At 44.6% G+C, this 12,907-nt stretch overlaps 1 protein-coding gene across 6 annotated transcripts in view; it reads right to left on the bottom strand.

The window, feature by feature from the left end:
• Rhobtb1 (Rho related BTB domain containing 1) overlaps window positions 1-12,907 on the bottom strand; it is a 136,387-nt gene that overhangs the window by 61,870 nt on the left and 61,610 nt on the right. Inside the window, exon 4 of one of the 6 annotated variants that reach the window (XM_029482899.2) lies at window positions 5,273-5,513. The exons of the other annotated variants lie outside the window; for them this stretch is intronic. The gene's annotated coding sequence lies outside the window, so the exon portion shown is untranslated. The remainder of the gene's footprint in view (window positions 1-5,272; window positions 5,514-12,907) is intronic. 6 annotated transcript variants of the gene reach the window in all.

The raw sequence follows: 12,907 nt of genomic DNA, 5'->3' as shown, positions 1-12,907 counted from the left end.
AGTGTATATGTGTGAACTTTGTGAGTGTGTGTGTGTCTGTGTGTGAGAGAGAGACGGTGCTTTGCAGCTGGCTCACTGAAAACATTCTCTGGGGCTGTCAGAGGGTGAATCTCTGCAGCACAAACATTTGCAAAGCTGAAAGACTACAGCTAAACACCGAGGAGACAGAGCTACGCCAGTTAGGGGTAAGGGTGTGCTCGGAGCCAAGCAGATGAAAACAACAAAAATCTTGTCTTCTTTCCCCTTGCTTCCTTTCTTACCCCTCCCTCTCATCTCTCCAAAAATTTCCCAAGGGATACCCTAAAGGTGGGGGCCACCCGCCAAACAACTGATGGGCAACACTCTCTCCAGACCAAGTCACGTCAGGGCAGAGTGCTTGGTGGACTTCCAGGCAAGGGAGCTCACTGTTGATCTTTGTTTGATACACACCAGGGAGCCATTTCCCTGAACTGAGCCTCTCTCTAGGAGCCTCACTGATCAGCTGCCAGACAACTTAGCCCTTGGTTCTGTGGCCACTGTCACTCTCACCCCGCTTACTGATGTAGAGCCAGATACCGTGACCCTTTAGAATAAATGCAGATGTCCTGATGAAAGGGCAGCTTCATGGGAGAACTATGATCCACAGAAACTGTGGCCTCAGGACTTAGCGAAGTAAAAGCTCGTTCACACAAAGGGACCGATGGCCTTGGGTGTGCCCTAGGAAGAGAGGAGCTCACTGAATGAGGAAGGCTGGCTTGGAGGACTTGCTTTGAGTAGAATAACATTACTATCCATAGCAGGACGTTTTGGCACCTCAGTTCCTAAGAACCAGCCTCTGGAAACAACCCACTACGTGTAGAACGAGTAAAATCAATGATAGATTGAGATCCATTCAAACAAAGGAATACTTGACGCTGATCAAAGTGGATGCGGTCTTGCTACATTTATCTTGGGTGGATCTCGTATCCACAACACCAAAGGGAAGGCAGCTAGGCGCTGTGAAGCATACAGGGCAGTCAGGCAGGATGCCTCAGTAAGTGAAGACCTGACTTCAGAACCTGAGCCCCCACATGAAAGTCTCGAGTTACACATCTGCAACCTGTGCTCTCTGGCCAGCCAGCTTACCTCAGTCAATGACCTCCAGCTACAGAGAGAGACTCTCTCTTAAAATATAAGATGGAACATAGTCAAGGAAAATACCCAGTGTTGATCTCAGCCTGCGCATTATGTGAAGGCCCACCTATATGCTTTGTGAGTACACCACATAGACATGCACAATATACATATATGCACACGTGCACATGATATGATTTCTTTTGTAAAAAGTCTAACATGCAGACTGAGCTCATCAATGCATGTAATGGAAGGCTAAACACCACCAAAGTGCCCCCTATGTGCATAAGAAATGGCACAAAGAGCTGAAGCACTGTGCAATATCAGCCCAGACTGATATGAAGTAGAAGCTAAGGCCGTGGTTATTGCAAATGTCAAGTGACCACATGGGCTGTGGTCAGGCTACGTCTCTGCGCTGGCTCTGTGTATGATCAGCATCTGAACATTTAGTATTGTGCAATTAGATTTGATGCATTTTTTAAATATAAGGTCAAATTCGATACAAATATTTCCAGTTCAGTTTCCTGAGACCCAGGGTAGGACCTAAGTCTGAAACTGTAGGGAGAAAGTCCCTTTGGGTATCCCAGTCAAGGTAAGGCTAAAATTGAAAACTAAAGAGCTCTCAATGTTCTGGGGCTAGCCCCTGCTAGTTCACAAGAGCAAACTGTAAAACTTGACAAGTTAATTAAAGTAGTGCCAGTATTTTACACATACACACACACACACACACACACACAGAGAGAGAGAGAGAGAGAGAGAGAGAGAGAGAGAGAGAGAGAGAGAGAGAGAATCTATGCCTTACAGGTTATCACGGCAATGTTGTATGTGGGGCGGAAATATTGAAGAAGGGTTGCCGGTATGCTGCCTTTGAAATATCAGTCACCTCAGAAGTAGTCACATCACAGAAACTGGTCATCACAACAGACTGGGGCTCAATTTAGTGTTCTATAGAATAACATAGAAAGTGTGTTATGTGTGAGGCTGGAGAGAGAGTTTAGCGGTTAAGAGCATTGGTTGTTCTTCCAAAGGACCTGGGTTCAATTCCCAGCAATGACAACCCTCTGCAATGGGGTCTGAAACCCTCTTCTGCCATGCAAATAAAGCACTAATGTACATACACATATACATCTTTTAAAAAATATAATAAAATCTTTAAAAAGATGCATTGTGTGTTATGTTGTGAATAGTTTATCTGAGGAAATATCTTTGCAGAGTTTAAATACTTCTACCCATTTGATCATAGATTCCCTGAACTGGTTGGTTTTGTGACACAAGCTAGAGTCACTAGAAAGAATGTGTTCTCAATTGAGGAAATGACTCCATGAGATCCAGTTGTAGGGCATTTTCTCAATCAGTGATCAATGGGGAAAGCCTAGCCTATTGTGCCATCCTGAGATGGTGGTTCTGGGTTCTATAAAAAAGCAGGCTGAGCAAGCCATGGGAAGCAAGCCAGTAAACAACACCCCTCCATGGCCTCTATGTCAGCTCCTGCCTTCAGGTTCCAACCCTGCTTGAGTTCCTGTCCAGACTTCCTCCAGTGACTGATCTGGAAATGTAAGCCGAATAAACCCTTTCCTCCCCGATACACTTTTGGGGCATGGTGTTTCATTGCAGCAGTAGAGACCATAACTAGGGCACTCCTGCACACTACTGATGGCTGTGGGAGATAACAAAACACTTGTATGGGACCTGAAATCTGTGTGCTAACTATACAACCATATATTGGCTGTAGATAGGTGTGTGTGTGTGTGTGTGATGGATAGAACCATTCAGTAAGAAACAATCATCAATGTAAGAGTTATATAGTAAGAGGTATTGTGAATGTTCTTAGTGTCTGTTAAGAGTTCTATGGTTCTGATTAGCACTTGTATGGGTATGTATGCATGTGTACGTTGGAAACGACACAGAGCCCTGCACATGCTAAGCACACGCTCTACCACGAGGCTATATTTCCAATCCCCGCAAGTAATTCCATTTATATTTACATAAACACATATATGGTAATTATATGGTGGTTCATCTTTCTTGTTAACTTGACTGGATTTAGAATTGCCATAGGAACAGACATCTGGGGATGTCTGCGAGAACGTTTAGAGAGGTTTAACTGAGGGGGGTGGGGGTGGGGGTGGGGGTGGGGAACTGGTCATGGATGTGGGTGGCGTCAGCCCATGCTCCGGGGTCCCAGATTCAGCGAAAGGGAGAAGGCAAGCTGAACGCTAGCATTCCTCCTGTTCTACCTCTGGATGCTCTGGGATCAGCTGCCTCACCACACCTTCCCTTTAAACCATGAGCCTAAATAAACCAGTCCTCACTTGAACTGCTTCTGCCAAGAGTTTTGTCCCAATAATAGCTGATACAATTGTTTCCCCTACAAGACCTATCAGCAAACTGCCCTCCCCACTCCTTCCATGTTCCAGACTCAGGCAATCAGACTTAGCTGAGGGTCCAGCTGCAGCCTGTCCAGTATCAGCTCATGAGACACAGAGACGCAAATCTCACTGGCTTGTTAGGAACTCCTGATACCAGGTCCTACCTTAGAGCTCCCGAATCAGACTGTCTTCCCCCTGAAACACCCGTTTCCATTGGATCCTGGCTTTAAGCATTATTAGCTCCTTGGTAAGAATGATATCAAAATTCCACCCATGTGAGATTACTAGCAGGGCTAGGGACAGTGTAGTAATTGGGGATCAAAAGCACCAGGCTCAGGGCTGGAGAGATGGCTTAGTGGTTAAGAGCACTGACTGCTCTTCTAGAGGTCCTGAGTTCAATTCCCAGCAACCACATGGTGGCTCACAACCATCTGTAATGGGGTCTGACACCCTCTTCTGGTGTGTCTGAAGGCAACTATAGTGTACTCATCGACATAAAATAAATAAATCTTAAAAAAAAAAAAAAGCAGCAAGTCCCCAACTTAGCTGCTTCATAGCACTGGGGAAAACACAATGGTCATGCCTGTGTTGCACCACACACATGCCCACTACTAAGCGGTAACTATGCCATCAGGACAAAGAAGTCCATCCGAGGCCATTGAATTATTAAAACAGAAGGAAGAAAACAGGTATGGGTGAAAGCATAAACAATCCTGGCAGACTCCCTCTGCTGCGTGAGTGACGGACAGGATGTGTTGCCAAGACTCTGTTCCAAAAATCCAGAGGCAAGCAAGAGCCACATGAGAGTGTGGCAGCTGGGGAGAGAGGTGTGTGCTGGAGAGCTTCCTGGAAGTGTCATTTAGGGCAAGGCCGGTTATCCAGTGTGGAGGGGGAAGGGCTCAACTGCAGGGTTATGCTTTTCTAGCTACTCACCTGCTCAGAGAAATGCTCATGGCTCAGAGAAAAGACAGCCAGACCATAAAACTCTACATGCCCTTAACTTAAAAGGAGGTGGGGACCTCTGATGTGCTTCAAAATTGAAAGCAAAAGCATCCCCTGCCGGCAATGAAACATTGTAGTTGCTTTGAGATGCCAGGGCTATGAGAAGCAGGCCTTAGAGCCGAGCAGTGTCTGGAAGGGAAGGAGAGGCCAGGCTCTCCAAGATGTTCTGGGTATTATGTTAGGGTGGAGGCAAAAACAATGGAAGGATTCATGCAAACTCCAGTGATTCTAGACTACAGGAGAAAGAAATGAAATTGTAGATGTGCCATGGGGACTATTGGCCAGAGAAGGCATGGGGTGGAGAGGAAGGAGGAGGTGGGGAGAGAGAGGAGAGAGAGGAGAGAGAGGAGAGAGGAAAGAGAGAGGAGAGAGAGGAGAGAGGGGGAGAGAGAGAAAGAAGAAGAAGAAGAAGAGAGGAGAAGAGAAGAGAAGAGAAGAGAAGAGGAGAGAAGAGGAGAGAGAAGAGAAGAGAAGAGAAGAGAGAAGAGGTACAAGGAGAAAGAAGGACTAAGAGAGAGGGAGAAGGGGAGGGGGAGACACATATGTGCACACTCCAATGCACACATTCACACATACATGCACGAGAGAGAGAGAGAGAGAGAGAGAGAGAGAGAGAGAGAGAGAGAGAGAGAGAGAGAGAACACCCACCATGTCCTTACTCAAGAGATGACTACAGGAAATGTTACTGTAACTATTCTTGTAGCATTAGTATCCAGGGGCACCAGCACACTTGGAGATAAAGTGACTACGCACTCACATTACAGTGCTTCCTGCCGATATATTCTGGGAAGGCCCAGAAGACCACTAACCTTGGTGAGCACTTAGTACGTGGTCTGTGCCCATGACTTCAGGACATCCTCATGGCCCCAAGGATGAGGGTATATGCCATTGCCATTTGCAGGCTAGGAGAGCCAGGTCCAAAATATATTTCACCCAGAGCACACAGCTAATAAGCAGCCAGAGCAGAGACAAAAATGACAAAGCTGCTGATGGTTTGGTCAGCTGAGATGGCTTGGACGGGATCGGGATCAGAGCTCTGAGAGTTATGTTCTAATGAGGAGAAAAAGGAACACGGTGTCGACATCTTTGCTGATAAGGAGGGTTCCTCCTAGTACCCGCCGTATCTGTATACCGTTGGCACCCTCTTATCTCTCTGCTGGACATGGCTTGGGTTATGTGTGTGTATTTTGGACTCGCTCATTGGAACTGTGGCAAAGTTGGAGAGTTCAGAAGTCTTGGCACTTTCTAGGTGGTGTTATGTAACGGGGATGGAGCCTGGGCTGGATCGGGAGACCTGGGCTGAGTTCAGGAGAAGTCACTTATTAACTATGAGAGTGGTCAAGTTACATCACCTTGCTGGTGCCAGTGCTTTGTCACCAGAGGGAGGCTCAAACGAGTGGCCTTATAGGGACTTTCCTTGACTCCATGATTCAGCCGGCATTGACTTAAGTGTTTATGTCTGTGACAACATACATTGGAAATGACCCGAAGTCAGCAGATTTTAGGTAGCTCAGACAATGTGTTCGTTCAATATGTGTGGCGTGTAGAAATGTGTCCTTTGATACCCGTGTTTCTCCCATTTCGAGAGTAACCTGGAAGGGAAAGGTTTAAAGTACCCTCAGGCTGGAGTTCATCTAGGATGTATTCAACTTCTCCGTCAGGCTACAGTGAACCCAATCTAAGCTTTGTTATCAGTTTCTTGACCTTCTCTTCCTCCCTTTGTGCTTCTGTAAATTGGAAATGAAAACGAATACCAGGCACAATGCAGTCAAACACTTGGCATCTCAGAAGAATGTAAGAAGCCCAAGTTGTTGGTCTAGCTGGTCTATGTGTTAGAAGGGGGTCATTTGGTTTGGCTTATGGTGGGTTAAAAAATTTAAATGACATTTCTCCACTGAGAGATGGAGCCTGAGATCAAAACCCATAAACACTGGGAACTTGTCATTACCTAAGAAAGAATAAAAACTCAAGAGTGGTATAGAGAAGCATAATTGCTCTGTCAGGACCTCCTGACAGTTCACCCTTCCCAGTCCATATGTCCGGGTCCCGGCTAGAGGGAATATCTGAAGATATCAGGTATCTGGGAAGACCTGGCTATGCATATCCTTCATTTCCTGTGTCTTGACTGGCCGATTTCCCAACCTCTGCCCTAAGGTGCCTGTGGAACAAAGGAGCTGGGAGGAGAGATAGCTGGTTTTATGTTAAAGTCACTGGCTTTATGTGTTTCTCACTAAACTAAACTAAACTAAACTAAACTAAACTAAACTAAACTAAACTAAACTAAACTAACTTTAAATAGCCAACCTGTAGCCATTCTATCTCTTTGAGCACTGCCTCCTGCCATCCTCCCAGCCTTCTTTCCCTCTCCCCCTTTCCACTGAGTCCATATTTTCTCTGACCTCCCACTTCCTTTTCCTTTGTCCCTTAGCTTTTTGTAACTCATTTTGAATTCCTTCTCCAACTTTTGGTTTAGTACTGTGAGGTTGATGGAGATCCTTGGTGGAGAAGAGAAGGGGAATAAAAGGGTCAGATTCAAATCACCAGTCATAGGAGGGCAGACGGAAGCCTTCACACAGTAGGGCTGAATTTGTATTGTTACAAGACCAACAGGAAGGTGAAGATGTGTGTGTGTGTGTGTGTGTGTGTGTGTGTGCACATGCAGGTATGTACACTTGGAGGCCACAGAAGACCCTCTGGTTCTCACTCCCCAGGCACAGTCCAACTTGGGTTTTTTACAGACAATGTCTCTTGGTAGCCCGAGACTTGCTGATCCAGGCTGACTGTCCACCTGTCCCTGCCTCCCCAGTGATGGAATTACAAGCATGCTCAGCTTTTTTTTAGAGGTAGGTTCTGGGAATTTGAGTCATGGCTTGATGTTTGTATAACAAATACTTTAGAGACTGTGCCCATTGCCTAGGCCCCAGTTTGTCTGTTTTCTACGAAGTGAGCTTACCAAGTGAAGCTAGCCATGCTCCAAATGTTTCTAACCGTGGGTTTTTTTTTTTTTTTTTTTTTTTTTTTTTTACAAGAGAGAAGGGAAAGCCTGCTGATACCCAAGAAAGCAAAGGAAGGGCTGACTACTAACTGAGTAATTACTGTTAGTGACAGCTTGCAAATTCTGAGGTTCTTTTGGGCTCCAACATTACATAATTTAGAGTGTAATTTGACTACTTTAAATAAATTATAGATTTATGATTGTCATATTGATTATTTTTTATGGCATATCATTTATCACAGCCAGCCATATATCAGTTAATGGCGAGGATCTGGCCTATAATGGGACCTCCCCAATAAGAACCATGGAATATGATCTGTCTTGGATTGGTCTAGGATATAGCAACTTTTATAGATCAAGCTCTTATAGAATAGTATACAACTACCCCTTAATTGATTAAAGATACCCCTTAACTAACTGGGCTTTTGTAATGCTATTATGCAAGCTGGGACTGTCAGTACTTGATAAAGAGTTTATCTAGAGGGTCACCTTTGTAATTTGCAATTTGTTAGTGACTCTGTGTTTAAAATTCCCAGAAGGTTAGCAACTGTTACAAATTATTCTTTAGAAACAGAGCAAAGGAGGGCATAGCGGCAAGGGATGCTCACAGCTGAGGTGCAAACTATAAGTATCTGAAACTTTAGATATTGACCCTTTTCAGAACTTTGGTTGGGATTTATCGATTACGTATCCAAACCTATCCACTATGCGTACAACATTTCAGGCACGCTGAGGATCTGAAGGAAGAAGGTACTTCGAGGCTCCGTGTCACATTGTAGCCTTTTATCAAAGATGTCCAGCCGAGTGACAGCTTTCAAGCTTTGGTGCCTTGTAAGCAATAGGGTCTCTGCCTCCACAGTCCTGGACCACCATGGCCGGGGACAACTCTACAATGTCAGTTAGTTTCAAAGTCTATATCCTGACTACCTCCAAACATTTGTTTATCATTTATGCAGATGAAAACTTATGCTTGGTACATGGGATTCAAAATAGTCTCACAGAACAGAAAACATTGGGTTTCTATGGATCCCCAAATCAGCCTTTGGACATGCACAAAGATCATGATTTATTCTTCATTTTTCCCATATTGGAATGCTTAACTACTTCTTCTTCTTCTTCTTCTTCTTCTTCTTCTTCTTCTTCTTCTTCTTCTTCTTCTTCTTCTTCTTCTTCTTCTTCTTCTTCTTCTTCTTTTGCTTTCCGAGACCGGGTTTCTCTGTGTAGCCCTGGCTGTCCTGGAACTCACTCTATACCAGGCTGGCCTCGAACTCAGAAATCCACCTGCTTCTGCCTCCCAAGTGCTGGGATTAAAGGTGCACACCCCCACTACCTGGCAATGCTTAACATCTTGCCTTTTAAATCTGCTTGGAAACTTCTTGAGAGTCAGAGACTCCACCCCACCCCCACGATATATATTTAATCTTTGACTGATCCGTGCTAGGAAACTCACCTCTTTACTTAGAAGAGTGGACCCTCTCCTCTAGGAACAGCTGCATTGCCGAGTGTTCCTGGGATATCTGTAGTTACTAAATTAAATAAGTCATTCAACTTTTCTTGGCCTCTGTCTCCCTGTCAGAGATGAAGTTTTCAAACAGGAGTTTATGTTTTTAGATTAAGACAAATCTTTTAAAAAACAAAAAACCCAAAAGTTGTTGCACACCACAGTTGTTGCATATGTGTGTGTGTGTGTGTGTGTGTGTGGTGTATGATGTGTTTGTCCATTTATTTGACACACATATATGTAGAATAAAACCATAAATGGACAGAATCGGATCTTGACGCATGCTCACAAATGTCCACTACTAGTCTATGAAATCTCCTGAAGGCTAAGATGAAGATGAGTTAAATCTCCATTACTGCTCATCCGGCTGGATCAGCGCCGGGGTAGCGGGAGCGCAGGGTTGCCTGACACCCGCCAGCTACCCACGACCCCCGCCGCAGGATTTTGGGACTGCTGGTGAGTGGAACACAGCTTCTGCTCCAATCCAATTGCGCGGGACCTGAGACTGCATTAGTTAGGGAAGCAGAAACCGGCCTGAGTAGGGCCACAGGCCTCACCCGGCCGGATCAGCGCCAGGGTAGCGGGAGCGCAGGGTTGCCTGACACCCGCCAGCTACCCACGACCCCCGCCGCAGGATTTTGGGACTGCTGGTGAGTGGAACACAGCTTCTGCTCCAGTCCAATCACGCGGGACCTGAGACTGCTCTGGTTGGGGAGAGAGAAATCCGGCCCACACAGGGCCACAAGCCTCTTCCGGTCAGAAAAGAACCTGAGCAGCTGGGGCGCAGGGTCTGCTGACACTCGCCAACTGCCCACAACACCCGCCACAGGATCTTAAGACTTCTGGTGAGGGGAGCACAGCTTCTGCTCCAATCCAATTGCGCGGGACCTGAGACTGCATTAGTTAGGGAAGCAGAAACCAGCCTGAGTAGGGCCGCAGGCCTCACCCGGCCGGATCAGCGCCAGGGTAGCGGGAGCGCAGAGTTGCCTGACACCCGCCAGCTACCCACGACCCCCGCCGCAGGATTTTGGGACTGCTGGTGAGCGGAACACAGCTTCTGCTCCAGTCCAATTACGCGGGACCTGAGACTGCATTAGTTAGGGAAGCAGAAACCGGCCTGAGTAGGGCCACAGGCCTCACCCGGCCGGATCAGCGCCAGGGTAGCGGGAGCGCAGGGTTGCCTGACACCCGCCAGCTACCCACGACCCCCGCCACAGGATTTTGGGACTGCTGGTGAGTGGAACACAGCTTCTGCTCCAATCTTTAAATAGTGACAACGATAACAACTAACCCCAGAGATTACCAGATGGCGAAAGGTAAACGTAATAATCTTACTAACAGAAACCAAGACCACTCACCATCATCAGAACCCAGCACCCCCACTTCACCCAGTCCAGGGCACCCCAACACACCGGAAAAGCTAGACACGGATTTAAAAGCATATCTCCTGATGATGATAGAGGACTTCAAGAAGGACGTTAATAACACACTTAAAGAAATGCAGGAGAACACTGCTAAAAAGGAAGAAGACAATAAAGAGGAAGCACAAAAATCCCTTAAAGAATTGCAGGAGAACACTGCTAAAGAGTTACAAATCCTTAAAGAAAAACATGATAACATAATCAAACAGGTAGAAGTCCTTACAGAAAAGCAGGAAAACACATCCAAACAGATGATGGAAATGAACAAAACCATACTAGACCTAAAAAGGGAAGTAGACACAATAAAGAAAACCCAAAATGAGGCAACACTGGAGATAGAAACCCTAGGAAAGAAATCTGGAACCATAGATGCAAGCATCAGCAACAGAATACAAGAGATGGAAGAGAGAATCTCAGGTGCAGAAGATTCCATAGAGAACATCGGCACAACAATCAAGGAAAATGGAAAATGCAAAAAGATCCTAACTCAAAACATCCAAGAAATACAGGACATAATGAGAAGACCAAACCTACGGATAATAGGAGTGGATGAGAATGAAGATTTTCAACTCAAAGGACCAGCAAACATCTTCAACAAAATTATAGAAGAAAACTTCCCAAATCTAAAGAAAGAGATGCCCATGAACATACAAGAAGCCTACAGAACTCCAAATAGACTGGATCAGAAAAGAAATACCTCCCGACACATAATAATCAGAGCAACAAATGCTCTAAATAAAGATAGAATACTAAAAGCAGTAAGAGAAAAAGGCCAAGTAACATATAAAGGCAAGCCTATCAGAATTACACCAGATTTTTCACCAGAGACTATGAAAGCCAGAAGATCCTGGACAGATGTTATACAGACACTAAAAGAACACAAATTCCAGCCCAGGCTACTATACCCAGCCAAACTCTCAATTAACATAGATGGAGAAACCAAAGTATTCCACGACAAAACCAAATTCACACATTATCTCTCCACGAATCCAGCCCTTCAAAGGATAATAACAGAAAAAAACCAATACAAGGACAGGAACCACGCCCTAGAAACAACAAGAAGGTAATCCCTCAACAAACCTAAAAGAAGACAGCCACAAGAACAAAATGCCAACTTTAACATCAAAAATAACAGGAAACACCAATTTCTTTTCCTTAATATCTCTTAATATCAATGGACTCAACTCCCCGATAAAAAGACATAGACTAACAAACTGGCTACACAAACAAGACCCAACATTTTGCTGCTTACAGGAAACTCATCTCAGAGAAAAGGATAGACACTACCTCAGAATGAAAGGCTGGAAAACAATTCTCCAAGCAAATGGCATGAAGAAACAAGCTGGAGTAGCCATTCTAATATCTGATAAGATTGACTTCCAACCCAAAGTCATTAAAAAAGACAGGGAGGGACACTTCATACTCATCAAAGGTAAAATCCTCCAAGAGGAACTATCAATCCTGAATATCTATGCTCCAAATACAAAGGCAGCCACATTCATTAAAGAAACTTTAGTAAATCTCAAAGCACACATTGCACCTCATACAATAATAGTGGGAGACTTCAACACACCACTTTCACCAATGGACAGATCATGGAAACAGAAACTAAACAGGGACACAGTGAAACTAAGAGAAATTATGAATCAAATGGATCTGGCAGATATCTACAGAACATTCTATCCTAAAACAAAAGGATATACCTTCTTCTCAGCACCTCATGGTACCTTCTCCAAAATTGACCACATAATTGGTCACAAAACAGGCCTCAACAGATATAAAAATATTGAAATTGTCCCATGCATCCTATCAGATCACCATGGACTAAGGCTAATCTTCAATAACAAAATAAATAATAGAAAGCCAACCTTCACGTGGAAACTGAACAACACTCTTCTCAATGATACCTTGGTCAAGGAAGGAATAAAGAAAGAAATTAAGGACTTTTTAGAGTTCAATGAAAATGAAGCCACAACATACCCAAACTTATGGGACGCAATGAAAGCATTTTTAAGAGGAAAACTCATAGCTCTGAGTGCCTCCAAAAGGAAACTAGAGAGAGCACACATTAGCAGCTTGACAACACACCTAAAAGCACTAGAACAAAAGGAAGCAAATTCACCCAAGAGGAGTAGACGGCAGGAAATAATCAAACTCAGGGGTGAAATCAACCAAGTAGAAACAAGAAAAACTATTCAAAGAATCAACCAATCAAGGAGCTGGTTCTTTGAGAAAATCAACAAGATAGATAAACCCTTAGCCAGACTCACTAGAGGGCACAGGGAAAGCATCCTAATTAACAAAATCAGAAATGAAAAAGGAGACATAACAACAGATCCTGAAGACATCCAAAACACCATCAGATCCTTCTACCAAAGGCTATACTCAACAAAACTGGAGAACCTGGATGAAATGGACAAGTTCCTAGACAGATACCAGGTACCAAAGTTGAATCAAGATCAGGTTAATGATCTAAACAGCCCTATATCCCCCAAAGAAATAGAAGCAGTCATTAATAGTCTCCCAA

The sequence above is a fragment of the Mus caroli genome, unplaced genomic scaffold (assembly GCF_978045245.1).
Source record: "Mus caroli unplaced genomic scaffold, Mus_caroli_1 scaffold_9, whole genome shotgun sequence".
In the NCBI taxonomy this organism is placed as follows: Eukaryota; Metazoa; Chordata; class Mammalia; order Rodentia; family Muridae; genus Mus; species Mus caroli.
Note: the sequence above shows the minus strand (reverse complement) of the source record. Positions and strands in the feature narration are given on the sequence as shown.